This window comes from Lemur catta, chromosome 9 (assembly GCF_020740605.2).
Source record: "Lemur catta isolate mLemCat1 chromosome 9, mLemCat1.pri, whole genome shotgun sequence".
NCBI classification, from domain to species: domain Eukaryota; kingdom Metazoa; phylum Chordata; class Mammalia; order Primates; family Lemuridae; genus Lemur; species Lemur catta.
Genome location: NC_059136.1, coordinates 78,919,657 through 78,945,481, shown reverse-complemented (window position 1 = coordinate 78,945,481; position 25,825 = coordinate 78,919,657).

The window sequence follows — 25,825 nt, the reverse complement described above, 5'->3', positions numbered from 1 at the left end:
CTGTCCCTGTTCACAGATGGCATGATTGTTAATATACAAACAAGATATACAGATAGCAAATAACCACATCATATAATAGTTATCCAACATCATTAACCATTAAAAAGTTCAAATTAAAAGCATGATGAAATACCAATAATCAAATTATTGGAATGGCTAAAATTAAACATATTGGCAATAGCAAGTGTGGGAGAATACAGATCATCTGAAAGTTTCATACATTGCTCCTGGGAATGCAAAATGATATAGTCACTCTCAAACATTCTTTGGAAGTTTCTTATAGTTAAACATACACTTACCATATAACTAAAAAATTCCACTTCTAGGCACTTATCTTAAAGAAATAAAAACCTAAGTTCACACAAAAACTTTTATACAAGTGTTTATGGTGGCTTTCTCTATAATTGCCTCCAGGTAGAAACAATGCAAACGTTCTTCAACAAGTGCATGATAAACTGTAGTGTATTTATATAATGGAATAGTTCTCAGCAATAAAAGGGAATGAACTATTGACACACACAACAATTTGGATGAACCTTTCAGAGTAAGAGAGGCCAGTCTTAAAAGGTTACATTCCGTTTGTATTACATTCTTGGAAAGATATAGCAGTGGAGAACAGATCAAATGTTAGGGATTTGTCCATTTTTAAATTGAATTGCTTTTTTTGGTGTTGAATTTTAAGAGTTTCTTATATATTCTGGACATTAGACTCTTATCAGATATATGATTTATAAATATTTTCTCCCATTTTGTAGGTTGTCTTTTTACTTTCTTGATAATGTCATTTGATGCACAAAATTTTTAAATTTGATAAAGTTCAATTTATTTTTTCTTTTTTCACTCATGCTTTTGGTGCAATATCTAAGAATCTGTTGTCAAATCCAAGGTTATGAAGAATTACCTCTATGTTTTATTCTAAGGTTTAGCTTTTATATTTAGGTCATTGATCCATTTTGAGTCAATTTTTGTATATGGTGTGAGGTAGGGGGTCCAACTTAATTCTTTTGCATGTGGATATCCATTTATCTCAGCACTATTTGTTGAAGAGATCTTTGTCCCCCATTGTATGTCTTTGGCACCCTTGATGACAAAAAGTTGGCCAATGTATGAGTTTATTTTGGGATTCTAAATTCTATTTTGTTGGTCTATATGTCTATACTTATGTCAGTACCACATGGTTTTAATTACTATAGTTTTATAGTAAGTCTTATAATTGGGAAATGTGAGGCCTCCAACTTTTTTTCTTCTTTTTTAAATATTGTTTTCAACATTTGGGATCGCTTGCAATTCCATGTGAATTTGAAGATTGGCATTTCCATTTCTGCAGAAAAGGCCTTTGGAATTTTGACAGGGACTTGATTTTTTTAAAATATAGTGGGGTGTCATAAAAAATGGAAGTGGCTAGTCATCTGTGCTCAGGCCCTCATTTAGTAGCAACATAATATAGTAGGAAAAGCCTGGCAATTTATAGTTCCTGGATCAGTTGTTTAATTTTCAGGGCCTTGCTTTCTCCACGTATGAAATGAAGGTGTCAAGGATCATCTCTAAGTTTCCTTTAACTCTGATATGCTATACTTGTAGGTTAGCATAGAATAAAGCCAAGTAAAATGTTGGAGAGAAATTTCAGAGGATAAGGGCTTCTAATAGTTCACTGTCCTATAACAACACAAATAGTAACAATAACAACACCTTCAGCTATCAGCTATTGAATGTGTCAGACGCTGTGCTAAGTTATTTGCATTACTTACCTCATTTCGTCCTCAAAGTGACTTTTGAGGTAGGTATTATTGTCATCATTTTACAGATAAAGAAATTGAACGTCTCAGTTTGTCAATTGTGTTCAAGGTTATTCAGGTAGTAGACAGTGGAAATGGGACCAAAATTTGTTCATTGTAAATTACACTGTCACATCTTGATTCCTGAGTTTTTCTATTATGATTATAATTAATTATTTTTCTTCTCCATCCTGAAACTCTCCTTTTTCCTCATCTTTATTGCTTTTACTTTTGTCAAAGCTCTGGGATAATAAGAAAAGCTATGTATATATATTTAAAGATATCACTATTGTGGACTTAAATGGATTTCTCTTCTCTTGGGAGAAACAACTCTGATTACTCTTCTCATGGGTGCCTAAACTTCTGATTTATCTTACTGTCTGTGCAGAGGCAACATAGCGGTAATAAAACATAAAATGTAGTTTCACGTCCCAGGTTAAATGGTTAAAAATATTTGGAATGACTTAAAGCTCCATGTTAGCCAGCAGTTGTTATGATAAAACATTTCTTCTTTTCTTAGATTTGTGCTTTTCTTATGGAGTTTGCTACATGTGTTTTCTCCTCAACTGAAATTAAGCAAACTGGAATGAAAATAAAAAGGAAGCAATAATGGAGCTTAGTATTGGCTCCCACATAAGGATTTGGGACAAAGAGTGAATACTTTCCCTATTGTCATGAATATCAAGAATGCCGTATTTTCCCTTGTTCCAAAAAACAAAAGCCTGTGACCTGAAGACCTAAGAGTCTTGAAGGAGAGTGAGTAGGTCAAAGTTTTGGTAACCATATTCAACAAATTTCACTTAGAGCCAGCTGCACAGTTCAACTTTAACCTTGTGGGACTGCAATTTTTTAAGAGGGCGCTGTGTTAAATCAGTGAGTGGTGTCATTCCTCAAGGGGAAATGATGTCAGGCTATTAGCTCTCTGGTGGTACAATATGGCAGGGCAGTTGGTCCTACCTTTGCTAGTTGGTCTGGCTGTGAGATACAACAACTTGAAATGCTATTTGGCAACTGGAAAAAGCTGTTTGCTTTTTATCAGACCAGGCATTGTTATTTTATTTTCATTAAACATGGCTTTTTGGATACATATGGTGATAATAGATCATAGAATTTTTTGCTTTTATTATTAACATATTGCTTTAAAACTACTTTTGCTAAGCCTGGGTTTTATATTTGTGAAGTTCTAGCATCTTGCCACAGCTCAGTGTATATGCTTGGAGAGGGAAATAGTAGACATGTTGAAAAACTTGGAATCCAATTAAGGAGACAGTTTAAATGGGCATATTTAAGCATATATGTGATGGTAACATATGATGGCCAGAAGGCAATTAGCCTTTTCTTTCTTCTCTTTTTGAAACAAACAACTCTGAACATGTTAATTCAAATATGTGCAAGATCTTTTCTGTTAGAGTGTTTACACAATTTTGTTGAAACACCTCCTCCCAAGGTCTTTGCAAGACTGACTTGTTCACCTCCATTATACTGAAGGAATGAAATCTTCCTGACTATCTGGGCAGGCTTTTTGCTCTGACCTCTTTACTCTCTATTTCATTTTAAAAGAAATCGGCACCCTTTCTCTTTTAGATATATACAATGTTTTTAAAAGTTTATCTTTTCCTTCTCATTTTCTTCTCACTTCTCACTTACTGGGCTTACTACACTTGAAAGAGTCATACAAGTATAGCCTGAAGTCTGATAAATTGATGCCTCCCAATTGTTCTCTTTGCTTAAGGTTGCTTTGGCTATATGGGGTCTTCTCTGGTTCCATATGAAGCATAGAATTTTTTCTAGATCTGCAGAAAATGATGTTGGTATTTTAATAGGGATAGCATTGAATCTGTAGATCACTTTGGGTAGTGTAGACATTTTAACAATGTTGATTCTGCCAATCTATGAGCATGGTATGATTTTTCCATCTGTTTACATCGTGTGCTATTTCCTTCCTCAGTGTTTCATAGTTTTCCCTGTAGAGGTCTTTCACCTCCTTGGTTAAGTATATTCCTAGGCATTTTATTTTCATTGTGGCTATGGTGAAATGTATTGAGTCTTTGATTTAGTTCTCAGTTTGACTGTTGTTGGCCTGTATGAATGCTACTGATTTTTATACATTGATTTTGTAACCTGAGACTTTGCTGAATTTGTTTATCAATTCCAGTAGTGTCATGGCAGAATCTTTGGGGTTTTCTAGATATAAGATCATATCGTCAGCAAAGAGAGATAGTTTGACCTCTTCTGCCCATATTTGGATGCCCTTGCGTTGCTTCTCTCGTGAGATTGCTCTGGCTAGGACTTTCAGCACTGTGTTGAATAGAAGTGGTGATAGAAGGCAACCTTGTCTGGTTCCAGTTCTAAGTGGGAATGCTTTCAATTTTTCCCCATTCAGTATGATGTTGGCTGTGGGTTTGTTGTGTATGGCTTTTATAATTTTGAGGTAAGTCCTGTCTATGCCTATTTTGCTAAGCATTCTTATCATAAAAGGGTGCTAAAGAAAAAGTCACAAAAGACAGGGACCAGATTTGTTTTATTCAGGCATATATACCTAGGAATACATATATACTGTTTTATATGGATTAGATGCTCAAAAATTATTTGATAAATGAACTGATTTGTGGTGACAGATCTGGAAAATCCTAACCATGTAGAAAAATGAAAATATTCACTTCCTAACAAGTAGTTGCAGATATCTAATATCATTTATGCTTTTCATTATGGTGATTATTCTTGTTATTTAATGTTTTACAAATGAGTACATACATTGTTATATCACATTTAAAAATATTTTTTGCAATAAAAGACATGAGAAACCAAGAAGGGGGGGCAGGAGGGTGTGTGTAGGATAAAAACTTACCTATTAGGTGCAATGCATACTATTCTGGTGATGGGCACACCAAAAGCCCTGTCTTAAACATTATGAGACATCCATGTAACAAAATCACTTGTACTCCCTTAATTAATATTTTGAAATAAAAATAAATTGTAAAAAAGGAAAAAAATAAATGAGATCATAACGTAGAAAAAATATTTTGATAACTGTATTGCAATATGACTAGTTTCCTTTGTAACTGAATGTGTTTCATTTTATGCATTTAAAAGAATATTTTGAGAAAGTGTTCAGAATCTTTGCCAGTCTGTCAGAGGTGTCTATGGCACAAAAATGGTTAAGAGTTTCTAAGTATTAGAAATTATGTTTTTGGATTATATTGATCAGTATCTACACAGTATCTACATAGTATCTACACAGTATCTTTTACACAGCCAAGGCCGTACCTCACAGGAACATATACTGAGTTTGAAGGTTAACACAGATTTATGAATTAGCACTTAAAATCTTTAAACTTCCTTCTTATATTGTTCTACACTCCTAAGAATTGTTCATCCCATTAGGTGAACATATACTGGCTTCTTGGATCCTTCTCCTTTTGGGAGGCAAGCTGTGTTCCACTCACACCAGCTGCAATACCTTGGCCAGCAGGTCACATGAGCACTGCAGACACACATATTTGGTTTGGGTCCTCAAGAGGAATTCTGGGCTTCGTAGATGACTCTGATAGTGCCTCACATTAACTCCCAAAGAAAACCAAACAACACATTGCTTGCTCTATCCACTTGTTTGCCCTTGGGTTCTGGTCATTGAGGCCTCCGAAAGGCGCTGTTGACTAGTACCATGGGCAGTATCTCATATAATATTGTTCCTTTCTTATTTGGTCTAGAAAATACTTATAATTAGCCTTAGCCTTCTTTAAATCAGAATGTGAAGACAGATGACAATTCATTTATTTGGGGTGGGATCCAACCAAAAATATTCTATAGCCATATGTCATAACTTACCAGATAAATTTTTTTTTAAGCAGACATTAAAAGGTTGACTGTGGTTGTGTGGGACCAAGTGAAAGGAGACAGAAAGTGGGACTTGATGGATGTACAGGAATAAAGCAATTACCCTGAAAACTTATCTGATGCAAAGAGTGGAAGTCAGTCAATTGGTAGCAGTTGGAATATCAGGCTTGAATCAGAAAAGAAAGCTGAATATTTTGGATTTTATTTGGGTTAGACGTGGAGGTCCATTTGAACCTTTGTTTTTTTTTCATTTGAACCTTTGATTGAAGATTTAGATAATCAGGACTTCCACTATGTGGAAAATAATACACATTATGCAACAGAATATACTTTGTTCACAAGCTTATTATTGGTCAAGAGTTAGCTAACAATCCTTGTCTCTAGCATGTTGGAAGGCTGTAGGTAGGAATGTTTAGGAGATTGTCTCTACCTTGGTATCGGACTTCTTTTTTTTCTTCTTTCTTTAATTATCTTAATTCTGTGTTTTCCTGATAAGTGAGTCCAGCCCCCACCTGCATCTCCTCCATTTCCAGTGTTGCAATCTGATTTGCAACCTGCGCTGTTCCTCCTTGGTTGGTGACTTTTACTCTAAAAGCTGATATGTTAATTATGAAATAGTCCTAGGGTCTGCAGTTGCTCCTAGTTCTGTTAACTTATATATGCATGAACACACACACACACATGCACACACACACACACACACGCACACAATTTAGTTCACTGACTATATGGAGTTTTGAAACTTTAGATTTTGAAATAATGTTAGGTTTACCAAATATTGCAAAGATAGTGCAAAGAGTTTCCATATACCTTTCACCACAGCTTCTTTTAATGTTAACATCTTACATAACCATGGTATATTTATCAAAACTGATAAATTATAATAACATTTCTACAATACAGTACTGGTAACTAAACCACTAATTATTTCTGACTTTTACCACTTTTTCCCCTAGTCAGGTAAGAAGATTATTTTGGATTTTATTTGATTAAAAGTAGAGATTCATTTTAGCCTTGAGTGAAGAGTTTCTATTTCAGGATCCAACTCAGGATACCACATGGCATTTAGTCCAATTATATTTTGAATGCTCTTGCTAGCAATATTTGCAATTCTGTGCATCATAGTTATAGCTGGAAATGTAACACACTTGTATAACTGTTCTATGTTATTTTTCTTAAATACCAATTGCTGTTTTCCTGGAAGAAGTTTTGGATACAGGGATGGGAGTGTAGTTGTAAAATTATATTGTCTTCTAGATTGAATGCTGGCTAGCAGAACATTTTCTAATACTTAGAAGATATCTTTCTATTAGTTCTATGACTATTGTTTTTCTCTCTTTGAACAGATAACTTCTTGGTTTCTTGCCATAAAATGCTGTTATGTTCTCAGGGCTTTTTTTTTTAACCTTTTCATGTAGTCTACTCAGGAAATATAAAGGAAATAACTGCCTCATTATTTTAAGTCTTTTCTCTGTTGCCCTTACTCCACCCAGGTATTATAGGACAGTATCCCATCCCGGTGGCACTTTGCTTACTTTGAGCTTAGTACTTATATGGTAGATTGTCATAGTAATGGCCTCTTATAGGTTACACTTTATGTCCCTGTATGTGGTCCCTTCTTACATGGACTGTGGACTTGGCTATATGATATCATTTGGCCAATGGGACTCAGCAAATGTGATACAAAGAGAGGGTAGAAAAATGCTTTACAAAAGGCCTTTTCCTCTTGGAATGCTGACACCTTGTGAAGAAGCTTGTGTTGGCCTGATGGAGACACGTGATCTAGCCAATGGTAAGAACCAACTGCCAGGCAGGTGAACCTGGCCGTGTCATGCCAGTCAGTCCTACTAGAGTTGCAAATCATGGCAGCCACGTGCATGATCAACACAGGAACTGCTCAGTTGAGCTCATCCTGGCCCAAGTTACTGACCCACAGAGTTGTTATAAAACAGAATTGCTATTTTTTAAGCTGCCAAATCTTGGGATAGTTTGTTATACAACAACTGATAATGGGTAGAATCTATAAAACCTTATGACACATGGCTTGATGGTGGATACATGAGTCTCAGAAGCATTCATTTTTCTTGGACTATCATTTCTCTTGTTATAAAAATGCTTTATTCATTCCAGTCCTATCCTAAAACAGATAATCTTTTGATACTCTTTTCCAATTCAATTTATAAATGATTTATTGTTTTTGTAACATAAGAGGATTTTTTTGAACCATAGGTTATTATTGAAAAATCCAATAAACAAAATCATTTGCTGAGAAGTGAGATAAAAATGTAGACTATTGCTCCAGGCAGTCTGCACTCAATTTTCCTTTTCAGTGCTCATCAAGAAGACAATAGTTAGAAACCGGGTGGAACATGGATGAACAGATATTTTCTTTCTTCTACATGATGCTTTTAGGAAGGTAACTTTTGAATTTTGTGCCTTGTGCATATGTTACCTTTTACATTGTTTTTATTTTAAAAAAAATTTAAAAATTTAGTTCACATTAAAAATGTTCAAATAATTGAAAAAACTCCATCCTTGAGAATACCCAATGAAAAGAATGTTTCTAAGAATTCCTATGGTTACCGAAATTTTAGCTGACTTCTAAATCACCAAATGCAAGACTGCCTAAAGATCATATAAATATTTGTCATTGCTTTAGTTTATGGTCTTTCAATTTTCCCTAAAGAATAGCTAAAAAATTAAGGACTCAATACCCTTCAAAATAGCAACAAAGGAATAAAATACCTAGGAATATATTTAACTAAGGAGGTAAAGGACCTCTATAGGGAAAACTATGAAACACTGAGGAAGGAAATCGCAGAGCATGTAAATAGGTGGAAAACCATACCATGCTCGTGGATCGGAAGAATCAACATTGTTAAAATGTCTATACTGCCCAAAGTGATCTACAGATTCAATGCTATCCCTATTAAATTACCAACATCATTTTTCACAGATATAGAAAAAATAATTTTATGCTTTGTATGGAACCAGAGAAGACCCTGTTTACCAAAAGCAATTTTAAGCAATAAAAACAAAATGGGAGGTATTAATTTGCCAGACTTCAAACTATACTACAAGGCTGTGGTTCTTAAAACTGCCTGGTATTGGCACAAGTGCAGGGACACAGACCAGTGGAACAGAACAGAAAATCCAAATATAAAACCATCCTCATATAGCCATCTAATCTTTGACAAAGCAGACAAAAACATACTCTGGGAAAAAGATTCCTTATTCAACAAACGGTGCTGGGAAAACTAGATAGCCACATGTAGAAAACTGAAACAGGACCCACAGCTTTCACCTCTCACAAAAATCAAATCATGGTGGATAACAGACTTAAACCTTAGGTGTGAAACTAATAGAATTCTAGAAGAAAATGTAGGAAAGACTCTTACAGACATTGGCCTAGGCAAAGAATTTATGAAGAAGACCCCTAAGGCAATCACAGCAACAACAAAAATAAATAAATGGGACCTAATTAAATTAAAAAGCTTCTGCACAGCCAAAGAAAGTCATGAGAGTAAACAGACAACCTACAGAATGGGAAAAAATTTTCGCATACTACACATCAGATAAAGGACTGATAATAAGAATCTATTTAGAACTCAGGAAAATCAGTAAGAAAAAATCAAACAATCCTATCAAAAAGTGGGCAAAGGACATGAATAGAAATTTTTCAAAGGAAGATATAAGAATGGCTAACAAACATATGAAAAAATGTTCAACATCTCTAGTCATCAGGGAAATGCAAATCAAAACCACAATGTGATATCACTTAACTCCAGTGAGAGTGGCCTTTATCAAAAAGTCCCGAAACAATACATGTTGGCGTGGATGCGGAGACATACGAACACTCATACACTGCTGGTGGGACTGTAAACTAGTGCAACCCCTGTGGAAAGCAATATGGAGATACCTTAAACAGATTCAAGTAGACCTACCATTCGATCCAGCAATCCCATTATTGGGCATCTACCCAGAAGAACAAAAGTCATTCTATAAAAAAGACACCTGCACCCGAATGTTTATAGCAGCACAATTCACAATTGCAAAGATGTGGAAACAACCCAAATGCCCATCAAGTCATGAATGGATTAGTAAAATGTGGTATATGTGTACCATGGAGTATTACTCAGCTATAAGAAATAACGGTGACATGGCATCTCTTTTGTTCTCCTGGAGAGAGTTGGAACCCATTCTATTAAGTGAAGTATCCCAAGAATGGAAAAATAAGCACCACATGTACTCACCAGCAAATTGGTTTCCCTGATCATCACCTAAGTGCACATTTGGGAATAACACCAATTGGGTATCGGACAGAGTTGGGGGGTAGGGGGAGGGGATGGGTGTATACCTACATGATGAGTGCGATGTGCACTGTCTGGGGAATGGACACACATGAAGCTCAGACTCTGGAGGATGAGGGGGCATGGGCAATATATATAACCTGAACTTTTGTACCCCCATAATAAGCTGAAATTAAAAAAATAAATTAAAAAAAAGAAAATTACAAATAGGTAAAATTCTAAGAGATAAGTTGTAAATTACAATGATTTATTCTTATATAAACAAGAATGAAACATTCATCCTTCAAAATAGGATTTGTGGTACATTAGCTTGTTAAGGCTGCCATAACTAAGTATTGCCATTAGGGAGGCTTAAACAGCAGACAATTATTTGCTCACAGTTCTGGAGACTAGAAGTCCAAGCTTCAAGGTGTCAACAGTGTTGATTCCTTCTAAGGGTCTCTCTCCTGGGTTTGTGATGGCCATCTTCATGGGTCTTCACCTGGTCTTCCCTCTGCATGTATCTGTGTCCTAATATTCTCTTCTTATAAGGACACCAGTCATATTGGATTAGGGTCCATATTATGACCTCATTTTAATTTAATTACCTCTTCAAGCGTCCTAGTTCCAAATACAGTCACATTCTAAACTGTTGGGGATTAGGACTCTAACATATGAGTTTTAGTGGGGGACACAATTCAGCCCATAATATATGGTACTGCAGAATGTATGTACAATCAGTGAAGGAAAGAATAAACTAGTTTTGCTTATATTTAGAAAGAAAATAACTTTGCCTGTCAAAGAACATGATAAGCAAATTAAAAATAAAAAAAAGACAAACTGGGAAAACATATTTCCATTGTGTATCACAGACACAGAGTTACCTTCCCTAATTCATAGTTTCCCAAAATAAAGACTAAACCTCACAGAAAGATGTTAGAGAAATAAAGTTCAGAAAAAATAAATATATATGGTTTATAATCATATAAAAAGATGCACAACTCCACTGAATGTAAGAAAAATGCAGATTAAAAGTACAATGAATACCATTTCTCAGCTATTAGATGGATGAATGATCCAAGTACGGTAACATATTCAGTTGGAGAAGCTGAGGGGCAACAATTATATATTGTTGATGTGATGACTAAATAGTTTTACAAAATCACATAGCATTTATTCTTTGACAAAGCAACTCCACATCTAGAAATTTATCCCATTAGCAAAAATACAAAAGGATGTGTGGACAAGGCTTTCGTTGGACTATTGGAGTAGAATTAAGACTAGAAACAACCCAAAAGTCCCTCAGTGAGGAGCTAGTTAAACAAGCTATGGTACATCCACACAATGCTGTTCTATGCAGGTATTAAAGCAATGAGGAATGTCTTTAGGATATATTGTTAAGCGGAAGAAAGCAATGTAGGGAAAAGTGTATACTTTATCATTTATTGGAGAAAGTAGGGTGCACCTATACACAATGGAAAAGTAAACTGTCAAATAAAAGTTACTACTTAAAAAGAGAGGGAGGAAATAGGGTAGAGGGAATAGGCAAAGGAGCTACACTTTTTGAAATTGCCTTGTGAACTTGACTCTTGCACTATGTAAACATTTTACATAATTATAAAACAAAGTAAAATAAAAAAACAATCCCTAAAAATCCTGTGTATTCAGTTAGGGGCACAGAGAGGAACTCCTCAAGTGGCTTTAAGATAAAATAATTTGGCTGGGCACAGTGGCTCATGCCTGTAATCCCAACACTCTGGGAAGACTAGGCAGAGGGGTTAGCTTGAGGTCAGGAATTCGAGACCAGACTGAGCAAGAGTGAGACCCTGTCTCTACTAAAAATAGAAAAATTAGCCGGGCATGGTGGCACATGCCTGTAGTCACAGCTGCTTGGGAGGCTGAGGCAAGAGGATCACTTGAGCCCAGGAGTTTGAGGTTGCAGTGAGCTATGATGATGCCACTGCACTCTACCCAGGGCAAGAGATGGAGACTCTGTCTCAAAAAAAGAAAAGAAAAAAAAAAGAAAATTTAAAAACAAATAAATAAAAGACACAATAATTTGACTGTCCATCCCCATGCACATAAAAGAATTGTAAACCATTTTCAGTATTCAAGATCCCAATAAGGTCCATACATTGATTGTTTGACATATCTTTAAGTCTCTTATATATCCATGTTTCCACATTCCTTTTTTTTCTTTTAATTTTAAAACCAGAAAACTGGTTATCCCGTAGTTTTTCTCACAGTCTGCACTTTGTTGTTGGACCCCTATAAGGTAAAAATAAAAATGATTTATGATATTTATGAGCCAATTGGAAATGTAAACATAGACTGATTATTTGATGATATTGAGAAATTATTGTTTATTTTTTAGGGTGAGAGTGTATTGTGGTCTTACTAAAAAGAGATATATACTGGAGTATTTATGGATCAAATGCAAATGTTGTGATGTCTGGGGTTTGCTTTAAAATAACATGGAGGAGGATTTGTCTGTGGATTGGCTTAGGTGGGCTGAAGTGGTGAGTATTACGGACATTCATTATACTAGTTTGACTAGTGTGAATATGTCCAAAATTCTTTTTTTTTTTTTTGAGACAGAGTCTCGCTCTGTTGCCTGGGCTAGAGTGACGTTGCGTCAGCCTAGCTCACAGCAACCTCAAACTCCCGGGTTCAAGCAACCCTTCTGCCTCAGCCTCCCGAGTAGCTGGGACTACAGGCATGTGCCACCATGCCCGGCTAATTTTTTTTTCTATATATTTTTAGCTGTCTAGATCATTTCTTTCTATTTTTAGTAGAGACGGGGTCTCACTCTTGCTCAGGCTGGCAAAATTCTTTATAATAAAAGAGTTAAAAGAGTGCTGGCTCTAGAGTGTATCCACCTGGGTTTGAATTTGGGTTCCACCACTTAGTAAATAAATGATTATGAACAAATTATTCCCCCTTTCTGTTAGGTTATTAAGTATGGAATGTCTGATTTCTTTAAGAACTAGGTTTGACAGTTGATATCTGTAACATTTCACTTTGACACTTCTTGTTTTACTTTTATTGTGAAGGTACATCTTCATTGTTTCAAATGCATGTTTTGGCTTGTGTTTATCCTTCAAATATTTTTTAGAGTAATTTTTTGAAACCATGGATTAGTCAAAAATTCGTGTTATTTTTAATACGAGTTCCATCATGGAATCAATGCAGCACAGACAGCTTGAAATATCAATGAAGTGTACGTCGATGGTTTGAGAAGTTCTAGTTTTGTGATTTTAATCTTGAAAATGAGCCATGTGGGTGACCTGCAACAAAGGTGGATAATGGTGAGCAGAAAGCTGTAGTGGAAGTGAATCCATCTCAACCTATGAGTCAATTAGCAGCAAGGTTTGATGTTACTATTTCAAAAATATTGGACCATTCAAAGCAAATTGGCAAGGTAAAGAAGCTGGATAGATGGGTTCTGCATGAATTAAATGAGTGTCAGAAGAGAAGTCGTCTGGAAGTTTGCCTTTCTTTGCTGTCATGACATAAAAGTGAATCATTTCTACATCATATTGTTACTTGTGATGAAAAATGGATTCTTTTTGAAACTTGCAAGCATTCAGCACAATAGTTGGATAAAGATGAAGTGCTGAAACAACAGTCCCAAACTGAATATTCATCAAAAAAGAAGCTAATGTTGTTTGGTGGTCCAGCGCTTGTATTATCTACTGCAGCTTCATGAAACCTGGTCAGTGGATTACATCTGATGCCCCTGCAGCCAATTGGACGAAATGATGAGGATGCTTATGATTAAGCCACCGAGATTGACCAATAGAGACAGGACAATATTCATGTAAGACAATGCTCGACAACATGTGGCACTAACAACGCTGCTCAAACTACAGCAGCTGGACTTGGGGACTCTCTGTCATTCACTGTATTCACCAGACCTTGCACTAACCACTTCTTCCAGGTTTTGAACCACTTCTTGCAAGGGAAAATATCTGATTCTCAACAAGCTGTGGAAAATGCCTTTCATGATTTCATCACCATTTGCTCTCGAGGCTTCTTTGCTGCTGGCATAAACCAGCTACTGTTAAGATGGCAAAACTGGATCGCTTGTTTAGGTGCATACTTTGATTAATTGTACTGCTTCTAGTTTGAGATATAATAAACTACACTTTTGATTCAAAATCGGACATTTCATATTTAATAACCTATCTTTCATAACCTGAAAAGTGGGGCTGATAGTAGTGTTACCTCATAGGATTCTTGAGGCAATTAAATGAGATGATACATGTGAAGTATTGGAGCACATTCTGTCACATGGTAAGCAGACAATAAATTTTAGTAATCATCGTATCTATTATTGTTTTCTCTAAACTTTAGTATAAGAATATTTGGGAAGAGAGGGTCTCTCTCTCTCCCTCTAAGATCACAAGCTATGAGAATAATATAAACTTGGAACTGTCAGTGACTAGTTTTCCATCTAAGGGAGGCACAACTCACAGGAAATCAGGGCCCTGGGTGGTTGGCACTGTTGCAACACCCCTTGAACTCTTGGATTCAGCCATGCCTGAAGGTAGTTTGCCCCTGGACTTCCCACTTACTGGGTCAATAATCTTTATGTTAGTTTGCATTGTTTCTCACACTAGCAAATAAAATTGCTCCGGCCATTCCACCCAACCTAATATACTTTAAATAGTGCTGTCACCCTTTATCTAAAGCACATCTGCGCTTATAATATTTGCCACTTAAAATCTGAATAAGCTTCCCAGTTTTTAAATAAATAAAACCCAAATTCCTCAACCTCATCCTTTTTGACTCACTCCACATCTACTTCTCTAGCTTTATGTTCCACGCTGCCTATATTCCTATTTATCCATCTTCCTGATAGGCTGGAAGGCATGTTTCTTGACCAGCTCCTTAACTGTGCATGGCTGCCTCACCTGGAATGCTATTCTGTCAGCACCTCACCTGTCCACTTAATAAACGGACATGCCATCCTTCAAGGTCTTGTGAAAATGCCATTTCTCTGGAAATTTGCTTTATTGGAGCTGGAAGGGGCTGTCCGACCTCATTTAGCTCCTTTTATTTTACTACTCCTATAGCATGCATCACTGCTATTTTGGTATCAATATTATTATTAGTTTAAAAATTGTGATATTTAAAAGATTTGTGTGATATCAATTCCTTTGTACTTGGAATGAAATCCTATGACTATTGTGTATAAAGCTTTACATGATCTGGCTCTTTCCAGCTTCTCTGACATCGTATCACATGAGTGTTCCCTTGTCAAATGCACTCCAGTCACATAAGCCTTTATATTCTTCAGAAAACCCAGCTTTTCCTGACATTGATTAGCTATCCCCATTTGTCTGCCAGGCTCTGCTTCCAGATCCCTTCAGGGCTGGTACCTCCTCATCATTTATGCTTTAGTTCTAAAGTCCTTTCTCAGAGAGGCCTTTCCTGGTCATCTAAATGCCCTTTACCTCTCCTCTGGAATGACTATCACATTATCCTGTGTTATTTTCTTTATGGATTATAGAATTTGCAACTGTATTAAATTGTCATATTTGTTTGTTTACTACTTGAATGTCTGATTAGCCCTCTTCCCCTCCCAACTCCACGACATTAAAAGTTCCACAAGGGCAGGGATCATTTCTTCTTGTTTAATGCCTGATTTCCATTACCTAGAACAAAGATTAGCATACAGTCAGTGTTTCATAAATATTTGCTGAATGAACACTTCATAATGCCTTTACTAGATTATCTGTACTACAAAAGCACAGCCTATTTGGCTATTGTACCTCAATTATTATCAAATATCACACTTTTTGCATAGTATGTACACAGTAAATATCTGACAAGTGAACAATTTTCCTCCTATTATGTTGGACCATATGAAATTGTCATTTTTGTATATCAAAATGATTAAATACTGGCAATTTCCTATGGTTCAACTAATATCTTAAACTGTTTTCCACAGAATTAAACTTATGTAGAGCAAGTACTGGCCATTGCCTTTGACTACTGAAAGGTGATCTCTAGGTGCCTAGAATGTTCTGCCTGGTAGGAGTGTCTTTGTTTGCCTGGGGGCTTTGGGACATGCCATATCAGTTTTGAACTCTGGAGGAACTGGAAAGTAAAGGCATTAGCCCAAACTTTTGAAAAGGTATGGCCAAGGTCAGCCACACAGGCAGTACGTGATCAGCCCCCGATAAAAACTCTGGATACCAAAGTCTTGATAAGCTTCTTGGGTTGGCAATATTCTGTATTGTCTCATGTTGATACTGGGAAAATCATGCAGTCTGTGACTCCACAGGGAGGGGATGGCCAGAAGCTCTGCATTTGGTACCTATCAGATTCTACTCCATGCATTTGTTCCTCAGGCTGGTTCTAATTTGTACCTTTACCTACAGTGAGTGTGGCAGTGAGTATAACAGCTTTCAGTGAGTCACTCTAGCCAGTTCTCAAATTGGACTGTGGTTGTATGCATCTCTGAATTTGTAGCCAGTTGGTCTGAAATGATGGTGGCCCTGGGAACCCCCGAGACCGCAGCTGGTGTCTGAAGTGAGAGGAGTCTTATGGGAACTGTTCCCTTAGACTGTGCAGTTTGCATAAATCCTCATAGATTTAAATACTTATTTACTCAAGAATAAAGGCTGTGCTCATTTCATCATTCCCCAGTGTCTACCAGAGTAGCAGCCAGTTAGACTCTAGAGACTTTCTTCCTCATTGGAGTAGACCATTGAACTGCTTTCATGAAGTAATTAGACCATCAGTGTATATTTAACATTTAAAACGAAGTACTGAGTTGCACTTCATTCAGTCAAGTGCCCAAATCTACAGTGCAGAAAATTCTGTGCTAGGACCTGTTATTACAGAGTGAGATCAATATGAAAGAAGATGGGACTAGGAAAGGTTCTAGGCACAGAAAAAAGATGGCGTGAGTTCTCGTTCTACTCGGTCTTTATCAGACACTAGTAAATGCCCAAAACTTTTTGAGCCAGCTCTGCTCAAAAAGATGGAATTGGACCTCATACCATGTCCCCACCCTCAACCTTCCCAATGGTAACCATAATTTCACAAATTGCTCTTTTATCCCTAGTTCTATAAGAAATTACTGCCATCTTGTGATAGTTCTTGAGGTGGTAGTTGAGGTAGCAAGTGATGGGTAGGTGACTTTACATAGAAGTTTAAGGAGACATTACCCCAAAATGAAGTGCTTATCTTTCAACAGAGTTGAGTTTAAACATAGATATTCCAAATTCTTATCTGTTCTGTAATGTATCCAAATTTCCATTCTGGTTTTTTTATTTTTTTTTTATTTTTTTGGCAGAGAAGGAAGTTTTTTTGGTCTATTTTTATATTTTAGCTTAACCATTTGTAAATTCTCCTAAAATTAGATGCTTTTTAAACATATTAAATGGAAGTTACCCTTTTATGATACCATTCTCATTCTACTAATATGAAAGTAATTTCTGTCAATATTTCTTATAAATAAAATAAATGGGCAAACTCCTTATTGGAAATTACTTCTTAGAAATCCCCTCCTTCAAAGCATTAATTATATTACATGGAACCCAAGATACTGACAGATATTAAGTAACGGAAAGACACAGCCCGTGGTCCTAAGGAGCTTACACTTTAAAGCAGGAGAAAGGAGTGATATAAAATATTGTGTCTGTGAATCCTGATACAGGTAGACTAGTACTCAAGAGCTGACCCTGCTATTTTCAGAGAGCTAGAGAAGCATCACATCAGAGTTATGTTCAGTGGCAATTCAGAGTCAGTATGCAGAGTGATGAAAGAGTTGGAATCATTTCAACAAGAGTCCGTGTCAGTCTTTGCTTTTTAGTTCATCTAATTCAAACGAGAAGCTTGAATAATAAAGAGGATAATTTACATGACTGTAAAAATCCCTGGAACACATTTGAATTGTAAGTCATACAACTCAACTAGGTTGTGTCAAAGCAGAAGGATTCTGAGTCTTCAGAAAATCAGCAAATTCATTAGCTTTCACATTAGAGTAAGACTCTTCAATGGCACGTAAACATTGAATTTGGTTGTCATGATTTCCATGTTGAGTCTTCCAAAGAGATGTTTAGAAACAGTTTTACTTTGCTTCCTCCAAAGATCATAAATCAACTCTTTGATTTCTGTTTACTTTTTCTTCAATTTGTTAGGCTAGAATATAAAAAAGTTTACTGTAGTCTTCAAAAGTAATCAACAGATATGTCTAGACCTTGAAAGTTGCCAGTGGGTTGTGAGACCAATGGAAGAAACTTGTAGCTCAATATTAGCACATAAATATTAATGAGTTCAAATCATTCCCAAGATGTCAAGAATAAGAGATTATCTGGCAATATTTTCAAAATGCATCCATTTTGCAGATTCCAGGGTGAAACTCTTTAAGCTGTTAATAAAAAGCAGACAAATGTACTCTCCTCATCTGACCCATATCATGGCATAGGTTGCTCATAGGAGACTACTTTTGGGGTTGCCTTCTTGCTCCTAATTATTGCTTTGTGGAAATTGGACTTGAGACTCAGGAGTAGATTCCCAATGACTTTGTCTGTAATACATGGCTGTTTTCACACAGCCAACTGAATTAAAAGTAGATATTTGACCCAAGCTAGGCCAAAGCTGTATGCTAGGAATTATAGAATTGGAAAACAGTGACCAGAAAACTGAGGGTATTTTGGGCTGAATTTTGCAAACTTTGATGCAGAACCCTTGAAACTTTTCCTTCCTAAACCATCTCTTATTTCTAAGAGATACTCAACAATCCTTCCAGTAATTGTCTTTCTCCCAGTCTCTACCCCTCGTAAGGCAGACAGAAATAATTTCTGTTTCTTGTACTAAAAGAACCTAAAAGTTAAACAGTGATTAAATTAGGACTCCAGAATTTTATAAAAAGTAAAAAAAAGTTCATCCAAATATCCCTCACAATACAACAGAAGATGGATCTGCCCAGGCTGGGAATAATTGGTGCTACAGCAGAAGGAGAGGTGATTTTCTGCCATCATCCAGATCAGAATACAAGGCAAATATGGCTGTAAAGAAGGAGTATTAGGACAAGACACGGTAATGGCTACAAACACAGAGGTGAACAATTGAGCAGTGTAAGAAGTAATGGAATAGCATCCAAGTATAAGTTCATGTCTTGAGTTTCAAATTATATTTTAAAATTCAAATAAATTGTTTATGCTTTTGTTGCAACAAATCCTATAAAATGCTTTGAGTTAAATTTTATGGCTGTGAGAGACCTTAGATCATCTGGTTCAACTCCCTTATTATACAGATGAGGCAAGTAAGGCCCACAGAATTTGAATGACTTGCTTGGTGAAGAACTAGCTATCAATCACAGTGGAGTACTGTAATCACAGTGCTTTTAATTACATAGTTGTAAACTATATGCTTTGCACACTATATAATTTAATTGGTTTTAATTAGGATTCATATTGTGATTTGTTTTAAATTCCTATTAAATTATTATTTATTTCATATTTTTAAAAAATTTAAAGAGAAAGAAATCATTTCAGATATACTTGAGACCCCGCATGCTTCTTCTCAATTTTATTGACATTTCTTTTCCATGCTGACTTTTCCTGTTTGTTGTTTCTGATACTTTTTTTTGGCTCCCTGTGTGTGTGTGTTTATACATTAGTATACTCTCATGTATCTATCCACTGTTGCTGGACTTTTAGGTCATCTCCACGTTTTTATTGTTAACACAGTGCTGCAATAAACATTCTTGAACATACCTACTTGTCACCACATATGAGTTTCTTTATGGTATGTGGGAATAGAAGGGCTGAGTAATGAGCACGAGCACTTCCAACCTAACTGGACTTTGTTGAAGTAGTTGTTCCAAATTATGCTTTGAATTTGCCTTGTCTGACAGACCTGTCATTTGTTAGTCTAATCTAATGTGTGTGAAATGATATTTCATTGTGGTTTTTTAAATTAGTTCTCTGAATATGAATGAGGTTGAGAATCTTTTTTAATATATAGGGCATGAAGCTTTCCTGTTCTGTAAATTGTTCAAATTCATAGCCCATTTATCTATTGAATTATTCTTTTTATTCTTATCGGTTTGTAGGTATTCTTCATATATTAATATACTCTGAATAGTATACACATTCTTTCAACATGTGGCTTGTTTTTTCCTTTTGATTATGTCATATATATAATTTGATTATGGTATATATATATAAAATAGAAGTTTTGGTTCAGAAGTCTTACATTTTAATATAGTCAGATTTATCAATCTTTTTATTTGTGGTTCTTGCTGTTTGTGACTTAAGATATCCTTCTCTACCAAAATGTTTAACATTTTCTTTCTTACAAATAGGTCTTTAATCTACCTGTAATTTTTTTTGTTGTTTTCTTATCTGTATAGGTGAGTAAGGATGTAATTTCATTTCTTTTTACTAGAAGACCAATTAATTTAGCACCATTTAATAATTCATCTTTTCCCCACTTGTTTTGAATAGTGTCACTGTCATATGTCAAGTTTTCCTATGTGTGTAGGTCTATTTGTAGGCTCTCTATTCTGTTCCCATTGGTTCATTTTCTATCTTTGTACCAATACTACAATAACATAATTACTATAGTTTTGCAGTAGATCTTTATACCTGGTAGAGAAAATCCTTGTAACATTGTATTTCTTTAAACATGTCTTGTATCCTGGGCCATTAGGTTCATTCTTTCATTCCTAACACTGTTTTCACTAACTCCATCTCATTTTTTGCCATCTTACTTTTTTGCTGAGGATTTATTTATCTTTCATTAGTTATGAAAAATTCTACCCATTGTGTTTTCATTTGTTATTCCAATTTGCATTTCCCTCATTCTTTCTATTATTGCTGTCTTTAAATCATAAATTGAATTTTGCATTATAATAATTATAATGGTGACTTTTAAAAAATTTAGACATCTTATTTGTTTACTTAAAAAGCTCTCTGATGCTTTTATGAAGTTTTATTTTCTTTCATGTTTTCATTTTTCTTGGTATGTGACATTATTTATTTTTAATATATTTATTTTAAGTATTCAATAATTCTAGCATTTGGTATTATTGGGGAATTTAATATTGTTATTTATTATACTCAGTGGCTCTTCCTCATTATGGACTTTCCCTCCTCATCTATTTTAAAATCTTGATCATAAGCTCCTTTTCAATGAAACTTTCCAACGAGAATTCTTCACAGCCAGACTGAGAACATTTTCCACTACAGAAATTTTATATTTGCTTTTTCCAGGGACTCCAGGGTTAGCATGGGTTGGGAGCCATTTTTACATTGGTGACTAAGTCTTGAGGATTCCTTAGTCACACAGGAATAGTGTAAGCTTAAACTTCAGTCCTCAGGTCTGTGGTTATAAATTTTAGTAGAAGTCCTTTTTACCTTCCGCCCAAACCTACACGAAGAGAGACAAGTCATCCTGTTGTATCCCTGTACTAGTGTATATATTTTTCCTTTTAACATTTTCTCTGAAGAGATATCTCTTTCAGAGTCAGTTCCTGATTTACATTTGGGCTACTAGTGCTAATTCCTCATTTTCTAAGTTCTTACTTCTTGTGCTTGTTTAAGTAATAAAACCCAAGTCTCTCATATTATTGAGTCAGGAGACACCCAGAATTATCTCAAGTCTGCACAGTTTCTGTTCTGCTGAATCATGATCTCTTTGAGACTGGCCCTCCTGCCCTCTTTTTGCTAATGTGTTAGAGTTTGCATGTAAAACTATGTTTGTTATGTTTCTAGGTATTTTGTAGTGGGAGCTAATCATGTCTGCCACATTGCTGGAACAAAAGTCAATATTAAACTTTAGCATGTGAATTAGAGTTCAGCCAAATTATAACCTAAACCAGCATCTTTATCTATAGGAAATTAATTATTTCCTAAAATATTTAAAGTGTTAAGACTTATTTTTGACAACCAGTGTAGAAAGTTGCCCTATTTATAAATACATATTGCAAACTCACGTCAATAACAGTTGTTGGTGGATTGAATCATTCAAAAGCATAAACATTTCCCTTCTAATAAGATATTAGGTTTTAATATGGTTTTTAAGAGGATGCTTCAAAACACCTGCAAATTTGTATTGCTCATATCTGCCCTTTAGATACTATAATTAGCCAATCTTTAAAGTAAATCAATAATCCGCCAGTGTTCTGATGGTACTCTTCTAACTCTAAATTCACATTTTATTAGAGTTTTAAGTCAACCAGTGTATATTTTCTCAGAAGTCCAGGATTTGAGCTCAATGGGTAGGGTACTGAGAGCAAGAAGCTCTCAGATTTGTAGTGATTTGCAAATAATGAAAGATTTAGGCCACTTGCCTTCAAGACATTGTGGCTTTTGTTTACTACTACTTTACTATGTAAGTGGCAGATTTATGAATATACAGTGTTATGGCTCATAGGTCCAACATGAGTTTCATTTAATAAGACTGTATCATAGACATCAAATGGATGATGAAAAACGTATGCATTCAGCAGCTAATTATAAACAAGCTGACCCAGGTTTGGCTTCCTTGCGTCCTAACCTTTGAACTACTGGAACATAAGATAAAAAGACTGAGTCAAGAGAGCTATTTGAATTTTTATGGCCATGTGCTTATATATCGAAGTAATTTGGAAAGATTAATGAGATGGGGTTTATTATATAAAACAAATTTGTCATAAACTTTGTAACAGTTCTCACTCTAAATGTTTCCCATTGAATTACTAGAGTCATCACAACTTCCACATTTTGTTATTCTAATTCCAAGTTGGATAATCCTTAACATTATTATAGTTTTCAGGTATTCATAACTTAAAATTTAATATATGAATTGGAGTTAAAGTTATAACCTAATACAGTATCTCTGTTTATAGGAAATTATCAGTCTTTTTCCTATAATTTTTAAGACTGGCTAAGGAAATTCTACTCATGACCACAGAAAGTAGCTCTATTTAACAATATTATTTGTGCTACCTCTACTCATAGATTTAACTATTATTTAGAAACAAACTCCTGTCCACTCTCCTCCCAATTCCATGTCTTGATTTATCAGACCAAAATATGAAGTCATGAAAGTATACTTTCTGTTAAATTTCCTCAGTCTGTTATTTTTGTTCAATTTTCTTCATGCTCATGTCCAGGGCTTTCCTGCTGTCATTTAAAACTTTGTCTCAGGTTATAGAAACTGAGTAAACTATGTTAAATGAGCGTTTTGATAATAATGTGTAGTCATGTTTCAAGAGAACCCCTGATGATGACCATACAAGTCCAAAGAACTGGATCTATGAATGTGGTATTTCAGACACACTGGAAGCTATTTGAGGAGATACTTTGGCTTTTCAAGGCCTTAGTTCTTCCTTGTAGCAACTCGTGTCTACCTCCAGGCTTCCTGAGAATCCAACACCGTGGTACTTTCTTCCCTTCTTTTACATTCACTGTCCTAAAAAGTTTATTGACAAGCAGAGCTTCATGTTTAGGTTTGCTCTTAATTCTTCATCTCCAGTGAGTAGTCCCATACTGAACTTTGACATTTTTACTGTTCATTTTGTTTTATGTTTGGGTCACCACTCAATTCCTAAGGCTACAATTTGATTAAGGTTCAAAACCTTTTACTAACTGATTTCTGACATTAAGCATAATGTGATTTATAAGCCTCCAACATAGCTATACAATTTCAATATGTGGAAATCCAGATTTTTAAAAGAACTCTTGGAGATGAGCATTCGTTTAGAGAAAAAAATTGAAAAATTCCTTGAAATAGTGAGTTCTCTAGCGGTTGTCACTGAAATCTTCAAGGTTGGGAAAAGAGCAGCCATTGGCACAGAAGAGCACATGTAAAGAGTGAATGTAGAAATAGTGAATAAAAGAAAGGTCAAAAGCTACTGCAAAGGCCGCAGCAAAGGAAGGTTGTATGCAAACAGGTAGCGCCAAAGGTTCAAAATGAGTGCATTTTCCAGAATGTGCAAGCGCAAATGGAGCAAGGGTTGTAGAGCATTCCAAGTAGTAGGACATCGTCAAATTCCAAGAATTCATTCATTCATTCATTCATTCATCCATTGACTGAAACAAACAGAGTACCACTTTTGAGCTGGACACTGTGCTAGACAGATGAACTGCAACACTTGCTTTCAAAGGACTTGGAGACTGGTTGGGCAACAGGAGTTTAAAAATCAGGAAGCAGTAGTTGATGCATTTATAGAGAAACTGGGATAGTCTCTGTGTGGACTGGAGGACCAGGGAGTAGCATGGTATTACAGAATGGTAGGAAGGAAGGAGGCCAGTGCACCTAGAGTACTGGTATATGGAGTGAAGAACAAGCCCAGAACCATAAGTGGGTTGTTGGGGAGGCAGGGGCTGTCTGATCAGGAGCCGGATTCCTGAATGCTGTTTTAGGCCAAGGACAGACTGTAATGAGCTTTTTGTTAGTCCAGTACAGAAGAGCTTCATAAAGTGAGATTTGCAAATTTAAGGAGCTGTCATTTCTTGAGATTAGGTCCTTTCCATTTTCTTTAAAAGATGATGATGATAGGTAGTTACAAAAATGTCTTTGAAAAATTAAAAACTTGGCTACTTAATCTGGATCGTCGATTTCTTTTTAAATTTGGTTCGTCTATAAAATCCAAACATCGGCCAGGTGCTATGGAGTGTGCCTATACTCCCAGCTACTTGGGAGGCTGAGTGGGGAGGATCACTTGAGTCCAGGAGTTTGAGGCCAGCCTGGTCAACATAGTGAGACCCTATGTCTAAAAAATAAAACAAATGAAAAATCCAAACATCTAAGATTTATTATCATAATCCAGGATGTGCTGATCCAGCACCCCGGCCACAGGACAGATTCAAGGCTGTAATTACACTGCAAGCTGGGAGGCCTCCTTAGCCACCCTCTTCTCTGTGTTCTGGACTCTTTCCTCCCTGTTCTGTCACTCATGTTTGCTCTCACAATCTCCCCTCTCTGTCCTCCCACGTTTAAATTCCCAATTTCTGCCATCCATGTAGTTTCCTTCCAGCTGTTTTTCTTTCCCAGCCTCATTGCATTCAAACCTTTCTCTACCCATCCTCAGTCGCAAGTTTCCTCTGCCCGCTTCACCTTGCATTTGCCTCCTGTCATAACCACACTCATCAGAGTCACCATGGACATTCACCTGCTTTTATCTTATTCAACTTTTGGGACCATTTTCAATAGTGAACTATTTTTTTGTTCTGTTTGAACTGCTTTCCCTCTCTTGATTCTGTAGCTCTACATTTTCTTGGATATTTCTCCTGCCTCCCTGCCACTTCTTCACTGATTCCTGAATGTATGTGGGATAGGGTTGTACGCACTCCTGTGTTTCTCCTTCTTTCTCCCTTTGGATATATTATGTCCTTCCTACACTTTAAGCAAATACCGTTTTAAAAAACTGCTCAGAATGAACCTGTAGGATGTTATGATAAGTGAAATAAGCCAGACACAGAGAGACAAATACCGTGTGATATTACTTACATATGGAATCTAAAAAAATTGAACTGATGGAAACAAAGTAGAAGAGTGGTTGCCAGGGCCCGGGGCTCGGGGTGGGAGAAATGGGGAGGGGTTGGTCAAAGACTACAAAATTCAGTTATGAGAGGAGAACGTTCTGGACACCTAATGTGTAGCATGGTGACTAAATAATACTGTATTGTATATTTGAAATTTGCTAAGAGAGTAGATCGAAAGTGTTCTCACCCTCCCCACCAAAGTAACCATGTGAGGTAAGCAATGGTCCCCAATCTTTTTGGCACCAGGGACTGGTTTCCTGGAAGACAGTTTTCCCATGAATGGGGAGTGCGGGGTGGGGGGCGGAGGGTGGGGATAGGGTGAGGCAGAGCTCAAGTGGTGATGGGAGCGATGGGGAGCAGCTATAAACAAAGATGAAACTTCCCTTGCTTGGTTGCCTGCTGCTCACCTCCTGCTGTGTGGGCCCTGGGT